Source organism: Brienomyrus brachyistius, unplaced genomic scaffold, assembly GCF_023856365.1.
Source record: "Brienomyrus brachyistius isolate T26 unplaced genomic scaffold, BBRACH_0.4 scaffold381, whole genome shotgun sequence".
In the NCBI taxonomy this organism is placed as follows: Eukaryota; Metazoa; Chordata; class Actinopteri; order Osteoglossiformes; family Mormyridae; genus Brienomyrus; species Brienomyrus brachyistius.
The window spans coordinates 15,001-32,500 of record NW_026042656.1 but is presented as its reverse complement, the minus strand read 5'-3'; positions in this window follow the sequence as shown (position 1 = coordinate 32,500).

Sequence of the window (17,500 nt, the reverse complement as noted above, 5' to 3'; positions counted from 1 at the left end):
TTGATTTTTACCAAACTAGCTGTTCCAGTATTGGAGGGATAGGGATGGAGAAGTTGTCAGTCAGATAATCATTAGTGGTGGGATCATGTGGAACGTCAGGTACATTATGCAACGTTGTCCCTGTTATTTATATATATATATATATATATATATATTCACAAAATTTCACTCTAGAGATAAACATGAAATGAAATATCTTCAGGCCCATCCTGACCCCTGAGAAGAGAACACACAGGCAATTTATTCCTTTATGAATTACCTGCCAAAATTACTTAATTTATAATTAATGGGCCCTAACATATCTGCATAAAAAAATTAAACCCACATCACACTTTGATTTTTACCAAACTAGCTGTTCCAGTATTGGAGGGATAGGGATGGAGAAGTTGTCAGTCAGATAATCATTAGTGGTGGGATCATGTGGAACGTCAGGTACATTATGCAACGTTGTCCCTGTTATTTATATATATATATATATATATATATATATATATATATATATATATAAATAACCGTCGGTTAAATTAACCGACGGTTAAGTCATATTAACCGTCGGGTCACTGTCTGTGACATTGCAAATCGGTACATTGCTAAAATAAATGTAAATGGCCCTCTCAGCCTAAGTCTTTGACTTCTGGATATACATGCATTCTTTGAAATTACCACCGTGTGGCACTGCAGACTACAATAGCTCACAAGGCATAAACTACCTATCCCCCAGCAAACTTGGAAGGCAGAGACATTACATTGGTCTAGCTGTGGCTAGGGCTTTTGTTTTCTTGATGGCTGCTTAACACCTCTGTGAGGCACACATACAGACACCCATCCCCAGCAGATTGTGAATGCATACACAGTGAGTAACTTAAAGGGATCTATTTAACAATTTGGCATTTACCATTTTTTTTTATAAACAAATAATTTGATGGAATTATGTTTTGCAGTTGCACAGAAGACTACAATCCTCCACAGCTAGAGCTTATTAAACCTTTCTGTGAAGATCTTGACCAGTGGCTGAGTGAAGATGACAATCATGTAGCAGCAATTCACTACAAAGCTGGAAAAGGACACACTGGTGTAATGATACGTGCTTACTTACTACACAGAGGTAAATTTTTAAAAGCACAAGAAGCACTAGACTTCTACGGTGAAGTAAGAACCAGAGACAAGAAGGTTACTAGCAATTTTAAGTCTCCATCCATGTTGGTGGACCAGGCGGCCAGGGCCAGAGACAAAAAATAACCATGCAGGACTCTGTCGAGGCCTTTTGGTCAAGATGTTAAATTATGATCTTCCATATTAATCAAGAGGTTGTATAACTCATATAATTACACCTCCAATATATTGTGTCAAATTAGAGTCACCATATGCTTCTTTCTTTCAATTATAAGCTACGGCCAGGTGCTGAGGAAAAAAAAAGTTTAAAATACTGATTATAAACCCAGTGGTTTTAGAGCAATGCAACAAAATATTAGGATATTCTCCTCTTGCTGCCAGGGCTTTTGTTTGATTGCTGGCAGTTTCACACCTCTGTTATGCACACAGACAGTTACCCATTCCCCAGCAGGCTGCGAAAGGCAGATATCACACCTAGGACCATTTAGGGAATAAAAGGCCTTAAGTTTTATAAGTTTAAGTTTTAAGTTTTCTTAAGGCTATAAAGCCAAAGTGTGCATCAAATTAAAGGACAATATTTGTGGTCCACAAAGAGACCAGACAAATGTCTATAGCCCCAGCAGTCAGAATCACGCAGAGAGAAAACTCTGGAACTGTGGGGAAGAAATTGAGCACAATGCACAAATACATTACAGGAGCCATGATGTATTTAATTGATGACTGTGATTTTCTTGTGATTTTTGATAAATTAAATGTTTGCTCATTCGAATGTCTGCACTATCAACTAATAGGGAATTCTTTTTGAAATTCTGAAAATAAAATACTTGAGTATCTTCATACAGACACACACACACATATACATCTATAACACAATTAACATTTACCAGTGACCTACAATATAGCCTTGATATATACACACACACACATACAGACACCCATCCCCAGCAGGCTGCGGATGCATACACAGTGAGGACTCTGACACTAAGTGCTTGTGATGTGTGGCTGACCTGCAGGTCACATAGATATTTGTTACTTTATAAAATAATAATAATAAAAACCCATATATACTAACATGTCCTCACTAAATCTCGCTCCAAGCTAGCGGGAGCTGTGAGCAAATGAAATGGATATGTCCTCTTTGTTTCTGAAAAGCAGCACTATGCTCTTATGCAGCTAGGAATAAGGATGAGCCAAGTGGCCTAACAGTATGCAAAAGATAAAAATGCAGCTAAGGGAAAATATTAATGCATAATCGTATGGTCCGAGATCATTTATATATATGTACCCACTCCTGACATGGAGCTATATACAAAATACCTGTGTGATACTTAATCACACCAAGGACCATTTAGGCAATAAAAGGCCTCAAGTTTTACCAGTGCGACCCACAGGTCATTTACACAAACAGTTAACATTAGCATCTGAGATGAGGGGACACAGACTTTGGAAGGGCATGACAGCCAGAGTCAGTTCTGTTTGCACTCCTACCTGAGGCTATAAAGTCAAAGTGTGCATCAAATTAAAGGACAATATTTGTGGTCCACAAAGAGACCGGACAAATGTCTATAGCCCCAGCAGTCATAGAGCAACCCTCAAAAATATTAGGAGCATTATAGACTTTATGACAGTGATCTGTACAGGAGAGGCAGCCTGGGAAATGGCTACCACATCTAAGGAAGGCGGCAGGCATGGAAATTACCCACAGCTGATATGGGGACATTGGCCCTTCGATCATCGGATTAAATTATGATCTTCCATATTAATCTAGAGATTGGAAAAACTTGTATAATTACAGCTAATATTCATCTCGTGACTATCCAGCAGAAATCACTGCAAGAATGCACTTATAGAAATTTATTCACTAGGCATCTCAGTATCTTCCCCTCAGTTTAAATGCATTCTTGTCCCCCAACAGACTGGGAAGGCAGCTATCAGACAGCTGCAGCAGAGGTGTTAAGTGGGCACTTAGTCAAACAATACAAATGGCTTGCTCTTCCACAGACCAATGGCTGACTAGAATCACGCAGAGAGAAAACTCTGGAACAGTGGGGAAGAAATTGAACACAATGCACAAATACATTACAGGAGCCATGATGTATTTAATTGATGACTGTGATTTTCTTGTGATTTTTGATAAATTAAATGTTTGCTCATTCGAATGTCTGCACTATCAACTAATAGGGAATTCTTTTTGAAATTCTGAAAATAAAATACTTGAGTATCTTCATACAGACACACACACACATATACATCTATAACACAATTAACATTTACCAGTGATCTACAATATAGCCTTGATATATACACACACACACATACAGACACCCATCCCCAGCAGGCTGCGAATGCATATACAGTGAGGACTCTGACACTAAGTGCTTGTGATGTGTGGCTGACCTGCAGGTCACATAGATATTTGTTACTTTATAAAATAATAATAATAAAAACCCATATATACTAACATGTCCTCACTAAATCTCGCTCCAAGCTAGCGGGAGCTGTGAGCAAATGAAATGGATATGTCCTCTTTGTTTCTGAAAAGCAGCACTATGCTCTTATGCAGCTAGGAATAAGGATGAGCCAAGTGGCCTAACAGTATGCAAAAGATAAAAATGCAGCTAAGGGAAAATATAAATGCATAATCGTATGGTCCGAGATCATTTATATATATGTACCCACTCCTGACATGGAGCTATATACAAAATACCTGTGTGATACTTAATCACACCAAGGACCATTTAGGCAATAAAAGGCCTCAAGTTTTACCAGTGCGACCCACAGGTCATTTACACAAACAGTTAACATTAGCATCTGAGATGAGGGGACACAGACTTTGGAAGGGCATGACAGCCAGAGTCAGTTCTGTTTGCACTCCTACCTGAGGCTATAAAGTCAAAGTGTGCATCAAATTAAAGGACAATATTTGTGGTCCACAAAGAGACCGGACAAATGTCTATAGCCCCAGCAGTCATAGAGCAACCCTCAAAAATATTAGGAGCATTATAGACTTTATGACAGTGATCTGTACAGGAGAGGCAGCCTGGGAAATGGCTACCACATCTAAGGAAGGCGGCAGGCATGGAAATTACCCACAGCTGATATGGGGACATTGGCCCTTCGATCATCGGATTAAATTATGATCTTCCATATTAATCTAGAGATTGGAAAAACTTGTATAATTACAGCTAATATTCATCTCGTGACTATCCAGCAGAAATCACTGCAAGAATGCACTTATAGAAATTTATTCACTAGGCATCTCAGTATCTTCCCCTCAGTTTAAATGCATTCTTGTCCCCCAACAGACTGGGAAGGCAGCTATCAGACAGCTGCAGCAGAGGTGTTAAGTGGGCACTTAGTCAAACAATACAAATGGCTTGCTCTTCCACAGACCAATGGCTGACTAGAATCACGCAGAGAGAAAACTCTGGAACAGTGGGGAAGAAATTGAACACAATGCACAAATACATTACAGGAGCCATGATGTATTTAATTGATGACTGTGATTTTCTTGTGATTTTTGATAAATTAAATGTTTGCTCATTCGAATGTCTGCACTATCAACTAATAGGGAATTCTTTTTGAAATTCTGAAAATAAAATACTTGAGTATCTTCATACAGACACACACACACATATACATCTATAACACAATTAACATTTACCAGTGATCTACAATATAGCCTTGATATATACACACACACACATACAGACACCCATCCCCAGCAGGCTGCGAATGCATATACAGTGAGGACTCTGACACTAAGTGCTTGTGATGTGTGGCTGACCTGCAGGTCACATAGATATTTGTTACTTTATAAAATAATAATAATAAAAACCCATATATACTAACATGTCCTCACTAAATCTCGCTCCAAGCTAGCGGGAGCTGTGAGCAAATGAAATGGATATGTCCTCTTTGTTTCTGAAAAGCAGCACTATGCTCTTATGCAGCTAGGAATAAGGATGAGCCAAGTGGCCTAACAGTATGCAAAAGATAAAAATGCAGCTAAGGGAAAATATAAATGCATAATCGTATGGTCCGAGATCATTTATATATATGTACCCACTCCTGACATGGAGCTATATACAAAATACCTGTGTGATACTTAATCACACCAAGGACCATTTAGGCAATAAAAGGCCTCAAGTTTTACCAGTGCGACCCACAGGTCATTTACACAAACAGTTAACATTAGCATCTGAGATGAGGGGACACAGACTTTGGAAGGGCATGACAGCCAGAGTCAGTTCTGTTTGCACTCCTACCTGAGGCTATAAAGTCAAAGTGTGCATCAAATTAAAGGACAATATTTGTGGTCCACAAAGAGACCGGACAAATGTCTATAGCCCCAGCAGTCATAGAGCAACCCTCAAAAATATTAGGAGCATTATAGACTTTATGACAGTGATCTGTACAGGAGAGGCAGCCTGGGAAATGGCTACCACATCTAAGGAAGGCGGCAGGCATGGAAATTACCCACAGCTGATATGGGGACATTGGCCCTTCGATCATCGGATTAAATTATGATCTTCCATATTAATCTAGAGATTGGAAAAACTTGTATAATTACAGCTAATATTCATCTCGTGACTATCCAGCAGAAATCACTGCAAGAATGCACTTATAGAAATTTATTCACTAGGCATCTCAGTATCTTCCCCTCAGTTTAAATGCATTCTTGTCCCCCAACAGACTGGGAAGGCAGCTATCAGACAGCTGCAGCAGAGGTGTTAAGTGGGCACTTAGTCAAACAATACAAATGGCTTGCTCTTCCACAGACCAATGGCTGACTAGAATCACGCAGAGAGAAAACTCTGGAACAGTGGGGAAGAAATTGAACACAATGCACAAATACATTACAGGAGCCATGATGTATTTAATTGATGACTGTGATTTTCTTGTGATTTTTGATAAATTAAATGTTTGCTCATTCGAATGTCTGCACTATCAACTAATAGGGAATTCTTTTTGAAATTCTGAAAATAAAATACTTGAGTATCTTCATACAGACACACACACACATATACATCTATAACACAATTAACATTTACCAGTGATCTACAATATAGCCTTGATATATACACACACACACATACAGACACCCATCCCCAGCAGGCTGCGAATGCATATACAGTGAGGACTCTGACACTAAGTGCTTGTGATGTGTGGCTGACCTGCAGGTCACATAGATATTTGTTACTTTATAAAATAATAATAATAAAAACCCATATATACTAACATGTCCTCACTAAATCTCGCTCCAAGCTAGCGGGAGCTGTGAGCAAATGAAATGGATATGTCCTCTTTGTTTCTGAAAAGCAGCACTATGCTCTTATGCAGCTAGGAATAAGGATGAGCCAAGTGGCCTAACAGTATGCAAAAGATAAAAATGCAGCTAAGGGAAAATATAAATGCATAATCGTATGGTCCGAGATCATTTATATATATGTACCCACTCCTGACATGGAGCTATATACAAAATACCTGTGTGATACTTAATCACACCAAGGACCATTTAGGCAATAAAAGGCCTCAAGTTTTACCAGTGCGACCCACAGGTCATTTACACAAACAGTTAACATTAGCATCTGAGATGAGGGGACACAGACTTTGGAAGGGCATGACAGCCAGAGTCAGTTCTGTTTGCACTCCTACCTGAGGCTATAAAGTCAAAGTGTGCATCAAATTAAAGGACAATATTTGTGGTCCACAAAGAGACCGGACAAATGTCTATAGCCCCAGCAGTCATAGAGCAACCCTCAAAAATATTAGGAGCATTATAGACTTTATGACAGTGATCTGTACAGGAGAGGCAGCCTGGGAAATGGCTACCACATCTAAGGAAGGCGGCAGGCATGGAAATTACCCACAGCTGATATGGGGACATTGGCCCTTCGATCATCGGATTAAATTATGATCTTCCATATTAATCTAGAGATTGGAAAAACTTGTATAATTACAGCTAATATTCATCTCGTGACTATCCAGCAGAAATCACTGCAAGAATGCACTTATAGAAATTTATTCACTAGGCATCTCAGTATCTTCCCCTCAGTTTAAATGCATTCTTGTCCCCCAACAGACTGGGAAGGCAGCTATCAGACAGCTGCAGCAGAGGTGTTAAGTGGGCACTTAGTCAAACAATACAAATGGCTTGCTCTTCCACAGACCAATGGCTGACTAGAATCACGCAGAGAGAAAACTCTGGAACAGTGGGGAAGAAATTGAACACAATGCACAAATACATTACAGGAGCCATGATGTATTTAATTGATGACTGTGATTTTCTTGTGATTTTTGATAAATTAAATGTTTGCTCATTCGAATGTCTGCACTATCAACTAATAGGGAATTCTTTTTGAAATTCTGAAAATAAAATACTTGAGTATCTTCATACAGACACACACACACATATACATCTATAACACAATTAACATTTACCAGTGATCTACAATATAGCCTTGATATATACACACACACACATACAGACACCCATCCCCAGCAGGCTGCGAATGCATATACAGTGAGGACTCTGACACTAAGTGCTTGTGATGTGTGGCTGACCTGCAGGTCACATAGATATTTGTTACTTTATAAAATAATAATAATAAAAACCCATATATACTAACATGTCCTCACTAAATCTCGCTCCAAGCTAGCGGGAGCTGTGAGCAAATGAAATGGATATGTCCTCTTTGTTTCTGAAAAGCAGCACTATGCTCTTATGCAGCTAGGAATAAGGATGAGCCAAGTGGCCTAACAGTATGCAAAAGATAAAAATGCAGCTAAGGGAAAATATAAATGCATAATCGTATGGTCCGAGATCATTTATATATATGTACCCACTCCTGACATGGAGCTATATACAAAATACCTGTGTGATACTTAATCACACCAAGGACCATTTAGGCAATAAAAGGCCTCAAGTTTTACCAGTGCGACCCACAGGTCATTTACACAAACAGTTAACATTAGCATCTGAGATGAGGGGACACAGACTTTGGAAGGGCATGACAGCCAGAGTCAGTTCTGTTTGCACTCCTACCTGAGGCTATAAAGTCAAAGTGTGCATCAAATTAAAGGACAATATTTGTGGTCCACAAAGAGACCGGACAAATGTCTATAGCCCCAGCAGTCATAAAGCAACCCTCAAAAATATTAGGAGCATTATAGACTTTATGACAGTGATCTGTACAGGAGAGGCAGCCTGGGAAATGGCTACCACATCTAAGGAAGGCGGCAGGCATGGAAATTACCCACAGCTGATATGGGGACATTGGCCCTTCGATCATCGGATTAAATTATGATCTTCCATATTAATCTAGAGATTGGAAAAACTTGTATAATTACAGCTAATATTCATCTCGTGACTATCCAGCAGAAATCACTGCAAGAATGCACTTATAGAAATTTATTCACTAGGCATCTCAGTATCTTCCCCTCAGTTTAAATGCATTCTTGTCCCCCAACAGACTGGGAAGGCAGCTATCAGACAGCTGCAGCAGAGGTGTTAAGTGGGCACTTAGTCAAACAGTACAAATGGCTTGCTCTTCCACAGAGCAAAGGCTGACTAGAATCACGCAGAGAGAAAACTCTGGAACAGTGGGGAAGAAATTGAACACAATGCACAAATACATTACAGGAGCCATGATGTATTTAATTGATGACTGTGATTTTCTTGAGATTTTTGATAAATTAAATGTTTGCTCATTCGAATGTCTGCCCTATCAACTAATAGGGAATTCTTTTTGAAATTCTGAAAATAAAATACCTGAGTATCTTCATAGAGACACACATATATATCTATAACATAATTAACATTTACCAGTGACCTACAATATAGCCTTGATATATACACACACACACACACACACACATACAGACACCCATCCCCAGCAGGCTGCGAATGCAAACACAGTGAGGACCCTGACACTAAGTGCTTGTGATGTGTGGCTGACCTGCAGGTCACATAGATATTTGTTACTTTATAAAATAATAATAATAAAAACCCATATATACTAACATGTCCTCACTAAATCTCGCTCCAAGCTAGCGGGAGCTGTGAGCAAATGAAATGGATATGTCCTCTTTGTTTCTGAAAAGCAGCACTATGCTCTTATGCAGCTAGGAATAAGGATGAGCCAAGTGGCCTAACAGTATGCAAAAGATAAAAATGCAGCTAAGGGAAAATATAAATGCATAATCGTATGGTCCGAGATCATTTATATATATGTACCCACTCCTGACATGGAGCTATATACAAAATACCTGTGTGATACTTAATCACACCAAGGACCATTTAGGCAATAAAAGGCCTCAAGTTTTACCAGTGCGACCCACAGGTCATTTACACAAACAGTTAACATCAGCATCTGAGATGAGGGGACACAGACTTTGGAAGGGCATGACAGCCAGAGTCAGTTCTGTTTGCACTCCTACCTGAGGCTATAAAGTCAAAGTGTGCATCAAATTAAAGGACAATATTTGTGGTCCACAAAGGGACCGGACAAATGTCTATTGCCCCAGCAGTCATAGAGCAACCCTCAAAAATATTAGGAGCATTATAGACTTTATGACAGTGATCTGTACAGGAGAGGCAGCCTGGGAAATGGCTACCACATCTAAGGAAGGCGGCAGGCATGGAAATTACCCACAGCTGATATGGGGACATTGGCCCTTCGATCATCGGATTAAATTATGATCTTCCATATTAATCTAGAGATTGGAAAAACTTGTATAATTACAGCTCATATTCATCTCGTGACTATCCAGCAGAAATCACTGCAAGAATGCACTTATAGAAATTTATTCACTAGGCATCTCAGTATCTTCCCCTCAGTTTAAATGCATTCTTGTCCCCCAACAGACTGGGAAGGCAGCTATCAGACAGCTGCAGCAGAGGTGTTAAGTGGGCACTTAGTCAAACAATACAAGTGGCTTGCTCTTCCACAGACCAATGGCTGACTAGAATCACGCAGAGAGAAAACTCTATGGAACTGTGGGGAAGAAATTGAGCACAATGCACAAATACATTACAGGAGCCATGATGTATTTAGTTGATGACTGTGATTTTCTTGTGATTTTGATAAATTATTTTAATTTGATATGCGGGGCATGGCGGTAGCTTCCTCTGACTGACACATAAGAAAGCAATGTGTCCCTCACAGTGACACTGGGGGTGGGGTGTGTGGGGCTACGGGAGGCAGGGGTGTGGGACGCAGTCAGAATGGTATATTAATTAAGAGGAGACATGCATATGTAAAGTCACTCTGCCTCTGCTTCCAGCGAGACCAGAGCTCCAGATTCTGTTGAAGATTTTACCTTTTGTTGAACAGCGTCTCAAGAATGCCTTCCAAGTCGTAAGTTATGGTGAATTTATTATTGCATTTGAATCTGGAGAAATTGTGGATGAACTTGTTCTACTTTACTGACACTGTGCAAAAGTCTCTGTCCACTGACTGCTATTGTTAAAACTTAAATTGCATCCATTACACAACTAAAAGTATTTTTTGAAGCAACTTAGTTTAAATATAAGTGTAGAATATTATTTTGTCATTTGCTGTGTTCACAAATGGTTTATATTGCTGTATATATGTTGATGATGACTGAAATGTGTATTTATTCAACTAAAAGTAATGTATCAAATATAATCTTAATTCATGACTTTTTTATTTTTCTTTTTATCCCCAGTGCTTCCAGGAAGCATTTCCTGCTCTGCCCCGTGTGCAAGAAGACACAAGCAAACCTCTCAGTGCATCTGACTAAAGTGTGCATGAAGAGGTGTTCAAAAGAGGCTATCCAGGAAGTTATGCAGAAGGAAAAGCAGGATTCCTTTGAACTTCTGCAGTGGGGCAGGGACTTCAGCTACAGCCTCCTGCAGGAGATTTTTAATGACACTAATCCAATGAGCAGGTTGGTGGGAAAACTCTTTGATTTTTGATAAATTAAATGTTTGCTCATTCGAATGTCTGCACTATCAACTAATAGGGAATTCTTTTTGAAATTCTGAAAATAAAATACCTGAGTATCTTCATAGAGACACACATATACATCTATAACACAATTAACATTTACCAGTGATCTACAATATAGCCTTGATATATACACACACACACATACAGACACCCATCCCCAGCAGGCTGCGGATGCATACACAGTGAGGACTCTGACACTAAGTGCTTGTGATGTGTGGCTGACCTGCAGGTCACATAGATATTTGTTACTTTATAAAATAATAATAATAAAAACCCATATATACTAACATGTCCTCACTAAATCTCGCTCCAAGCTAGCGGGAGCTGTGAGCAAATGAAATGGATATGTCCTCTTTGTTTCTGAAAAGCAGCACTATGCTCTTATGCAGCTAGGAATAAGGATGAGCCAAGTGGCCTAACAGTATGCAAAAGATAAAAATGCAGCTAAGGGAAAATATAAATGCATAATCGTATGGTCCGAGATCATTTATATATATGTACCCACTCCTGACATGGAGCTATATACAAAATACCTGTGTGATACTTAATCACACCAAGGACCATTTAGGCAATAAAAGGCCTCAAGTTTTACCAGTGCGACCCACAGGTCATTTACACAAACAGTTAACATCAGCATCTGAGATGAGGGGACACAGACTTTGGAAGGGCATGACAGCCAGAGTCAGTTCTGTTTGCACTCCTACCTGAGGCTATAAAGTCAAAGTGTGCATCAAATTAAAGGACAATATTTGTGGTCCACAAAGGGACCGGACAAATGTCTATTGCCCCAGCAGTCATAGAGCAACCCTCAAAAATATTAGGAGCATTATAGACTTTATGACAGTGATCTGTACAGGAGAGGCAGCCTGGGAAATGGCTACCACATCTAAGGAAGGCGGCAGGCATGGAAATTACCCACAGCTGATATGGGGACATTGGCCCTTCGATCATCGGATTAAATTATGATCTTCCATATTAATCTAGAGATTGGAAAAACTTGTATAATTACAGCTCATATTCATCTCGTGACTATCCAGCAGAAATCACTGCAAGAATGCACTTATAGAAATTTATTCACTAGGCATCTCAGTATCTTCCCCTCAGTTTAAATGCATTCTTGTCCCCCAACAGACTGGGAAGGCAGCTATCAGACAGCTGCAGCAGAGGTGTTAATTGGGCACTCGGTCAAACAATAGAAGTGGCTTGCTCTTCCACAGACCAATGGCTGACTAGAATCACGCAGAGAGAAAACTCTATGGAACTGTGGGGAAGAAATTGAGCACAATGCACAAATACATTACAGGAGCCATGATGTATTTAGTTTATGACTGTGATTTTCTTGTGATTTTGATAAATTATTTTAATTTGATATGCGGGGCGTGGCGGTAGCTTCCTCTGACTGACACATAAGAAAGCAATGTGTCCCTCACAGTGACACTGGGGGTGGGGTGTGTGGGGCTACGGGAGGCAGGGGTGTGGGACGCAGTCAGAATGGTATATTAATTAAGAGGAGACATGCATATGTAAAGTCACTCTGCCTCTGCTTCCAGCGAGACCAGAGCTCCAGATTCTGTTGAAGATTTTACCTTTTGTTGAACAGCGTCTCAAGAATGCCTTCCAAGTCGTAAGTTATGGTCAATTTATTATTGCATTTGAATCTGGAGAAATTGTGGATGAACTTGTTCTACTTTACTGACACTGTGCAAAAGTCTCTGTCCACTGACTGCTATTGTTAAAACTTAAATTGCATCCATTACACAACTAAAAGTATTTTTTGAAGCTACTTAGTTTAAATATAAGTGTAGAATATTATTTTGTCATTTGCTGTGTTCACAAATGGTTTATATTGCTGTATATATGTTGATGATGACTGAAATGTGTATTTATTCAACTAAAAGTAATGTATCAAATATAATCTTAATTCATGACTTTTTTATTTTTCTTTTTATCCCCAGTGCTTCCAGGAAGCATTTCCTGCTCTGCCCCGTGTGCAAGAAGACACAAGCAAACCTCTCAGTGCATCTGACTAAAGTGTGCATGAAGAGGTGTTCAAAAGAGGCTATCCAGGAAGTTATGCAGAAGGAAAAGCAGGATTCCTTTGAACTTCTGCAGTGGGGCAGGGACTTCAGCTACAGCCTCCTGCAGGAGATTTTTAATGACACTAATCCAATGAGCAGGTTGGTGGGAAAACTCTTTTGCCTTTTTTACACATCTCACGTCTTTCTTCTGTATGACATTTACTAACAGTTTTTTTATTTACTTTATTCATTTGAAAGGTTGGTCCAGGAGCTGGAGCGTCGGCACATGGTGGTGATTGACAACCCCTCCCCAGCATGATGTACATAATTGAAGACTGTGATTTTCTTGTGATTTTAATAAATTAAATGTTTGCTCATTCGAATGTCTGCCTTATTAATTAATGGGTAATCAGTGTTCGATTGAGAAGAGGGAGCCTGAGAATCAGCTAGCACATCCAAGGAAGGCAGCAGGCGCACAAATTACAAACTCCTGACACAGGGAGGTAGTGACAAAAAATAACCATGCAGGACTCTGTCGAGGCCTTTTGGTCAAGATGTTAAATTATGATCTTCCATATTAATCTAGAGGTTGTATAACTGATATAATTACACCTCCAATATATTGTGTCAAATTAGAGTCACCATATGCTTCTTTCTTTCAATTATAAGCTACGGCCAGGTGCTGAGGAAAAAAAAAAAGTTTAAAATACTGATTATAAACCCAGTGGTTTTAGAGCAATGCAACAAAATATTAGGATATTCTCCTCTTGCTGCCAGGGCTTTTGTTTGATTGCTGGCAGTTTCACACCTCTGTTAGCACACAGACAGTTACCCTTCCCCCAGCATGCTGCGAAAGCCAGACATCACACCTTGATCCCAATAGATTAAAGTCCCAAAGCTGACTAGCCACTGCCGGACCTCCAGCCCAGGTAGAGGGGAGCCTGAACGGCCAGGACGGGTGGGCCCTCCTGATGTTGGGCCAGCTGAGGGGTGAGTCAGTGCGGTAGGCAAAGGGACGCATATGGCTCTGCGGAAACAGGTCCCTACCCAGTCCCAGCAGACTGGGAAAGACAGATTCAAACCAATGTCTGGAATGCAGATCACATATGTTTCACCACAAATAAAATGAATACAATATTTGTAGGGTTTAAACGTGATGACTAATAGGACCATTTAGGGAATAAAAGGCCTCAAGTTTTACCAGTGCGACCCACAGGTCATTTACGCAGGCTGTTAACATCAGCATCTGAGATGAGGGGACACAGACTTTGGAAAGGCATGACAGTCAGTTCAGAAGCCTGAAACAGATGCCTGAAAGGAATCATGCTTTCATTTTACAGTTTGCAAGGGAATTAGCAAGATATCCATAGTAAAATCACAGACTTCAAAGCAATGTATTCAGTAAAAATAGCTCAACTGGTCAGGCCTGATCTGCAGCAGCATCAAAGATAATAGAAAATATACACAGGCAAATAACGCTGAAAACCTACAATATTTGCGGAGTTTAAAAAAAACATGATGACTAATAGGACCATTTAGGGAATAAAAGTCCTCAAGTTTTACCAGTGCGACCCACAGGTCATTTACGCAGGCTGTTAACATCAGCATCTGAGATGAGGGGACACAGACTTTGGAAAGGCATGACAGTCAGTTCAGAATCCTGAAACAGATGCCTGAAAGGAATCATGCTTTCATTTTACAGTTTGCAAGGGAATTAGCAAGATATCCATAGTAAAATCACAGACTTCAAAGCAATGTATTCAGTAAAAATAGCTCAACTGGTCAGGCCTGATCTGCAGCAGCATCAAAGATAATAGAAAATATACACAGGCAAATAACACTGAAAACCTACAATATTTGCGGAATTTAAAAAAAACATGATGACTAATAGGACCATTTAGGGAATAAAAGTCCTCAAGTTTTACCAGTGTGACCCACAGGTCATTTACGTAGGCTGTTAACATCAGCATCTGAGATGAGGGGACACAGACTTTGGAAAGGCATGACAGTCAGTTCAGAATCCTGAAACAGATGCCTGAAAGGAATCATGCTTTCATTTTACAGTTTGCAAGGGAATTAGCAAGATATCCATAGTAAAATCACAGACTTCAAAGCAATGTATTCAGTAAAAATAGCTCAACTGGTCAGGCCTGATCTGCAGCAGCATCAAAGATAATAGAAAATATACACAGGCAAATAACGCTGAAAACCTACAATATTTGCGGAGTTTAAAAAAAACATGATGACTAATAGGACCATTTAGGGAATAAAAGGCCTCAAGTTTAACCAGTGCGACCCACAGGTCATTTACGAAGGCTGTTAACATCAGCATCTGAGATGAGGGGACACAGACTTTGGAAGGGCATGTGTGTCTGTGTGTGTGTTAATTCTTGAGGCCTTTTATTCCCTAAATGGTCCTATTAGTAGTGACCTAAATATTTCTCTTAAATGTCATTAATCCAAAACATTGAGCACTGAACAATGGAGATGATCACTGGAATTCAACTGAAAGTCACTAATAAGGAGAATTTACCATAATGCAAAAATTTTTTATCCAACTATTTAGTTGCCAATTCCTCAGCCTGTGAGTCATCAGCATTGCAATCAGGCAGGTCATTCACTTATGCAGGGAAGATCATCATCTGAGATTAGGGGACACATACCTGGGATGGCCTTACCAGCCCAGGGCTATTGTTTCCTTAATGGCTGTTTTGCATCTCTGTGACGCACATGCAGGGAAATCCAAAGCACATGACAAACTCAGACACACTGACCGCCTGCTCAAGGAATAGTACTTTTATTTTACAGTTTGCAAGGGAATTAGCAAGATAAAAATAGCATTATATATATATTGCATTTATATATATGCAGGTCACATATGTCTCTCCACCAGACCTCTATCTTTTATGTTTTTAGTGATTTTTATTTTTTAGTGATTAATTGTCATACCACTTACCTCAGTGGTGCTCAAAATCACATTTAAAATTTAATTCCCTTATATGTGTCTGTGTGTGTGTCTGTGTGTGTGTGTGTGTGTGTGTGTGTGTGTCTCCACCAGACTTCTATCTTAAATATATCAGTCACATTTTGAATTTTTTTAAATAAAAACAAACACACACAAACACTTTAAAAAAAAACATGATGACTAATAGGACCATTTAGGGAATAAAAGGCCTCAAGTTTAACCAGTGCGACCCACAGGTCATTTACGAAGGCTGTTAACATCAGCATCTGAGATGAGGGGACACAGACTTTGGAAGGGCATGTGTGTCTGTGTGTGTGTTAATTCTTGAGGCCTTTTATTCCCTAAATGGTCCTATTAGTAGTGACCTAAATATTTCTCTTAAATGTCATTAATCCAAAACATTGAGCACTGAACAATGGAGATGATCACTGGAATTCAACTGAAAGTCACTAATAAGGAGAATTTACCATAATGCAAAAATTTTTTATCCAACTATTTAGTTGCCAATTCCTCAGCCTGTGAGTCATCAGCATTGCAATCAGGCAGGTCATTCACTTATGCAGGGAAGATCATCATCTGAGATTAGGGGACACATACCTGGGATGGCCTTACCAGCCCAGGGCTATTGTTTCCTTAATGGCTGTTTTGCATCTCTGTGACGCACATGCAGGGAAATCCAAAGCACATGACAAACTCAGACACACTGACCGCCTGCTCAAGGAATAGTACTTTTATTTTACAGTTTGCAAGGGAATTAGCAAGATAAAAATAGCATTATATATATTGCATTTATATATATGCAGGTCACATATGTCTCTCCACCAGACCTCTATCTTTTATGTTTTTAGTGATTTTTATTTTTTAGTGATTAATTGTCATACCACTTACCTCAGTGGTGCTCAAAATCACATTTAAAATTTAATTCCCTTATATGTGTCTGTGTGTGTGTCTGTGTGTGTGTGTGTGTGTGTGTGTGTGTGTCTCCACCAGACTTCTATCTTAAATATATCAGTCACATTTTGAATTTTTTTAAATAAAAACAAACACACACAAACACTTTAAAAAAAAACATGATGACTAATAGGACCATTTAGGGAATAAAAGGCCTCAAGTTTAACCAGTGCGACCCACAGGTCATTTACGAAGGCTGTTAACATCAGCATCTGAGATGAGGGGACACAGACTTTGGAAGGGCATGTGTGTCTGTGTGTGTGTTAATTCTTGAGGCCTTTTATTCCCTAAATGGTCCTATTAGTAGTGACCTAAATATTTCTCTTAAATGTCATTAATCCAAAACATTGAGCACTGAACAATGGAGATGATCACTGGAATTCAACTGAAAGTCACTAATAAGGAGAATTTACCATAATGCAAAATTTTTTTATCCAACTATTTAGTTGCCAATTCCTCAGCCTGTGAGTCATCAG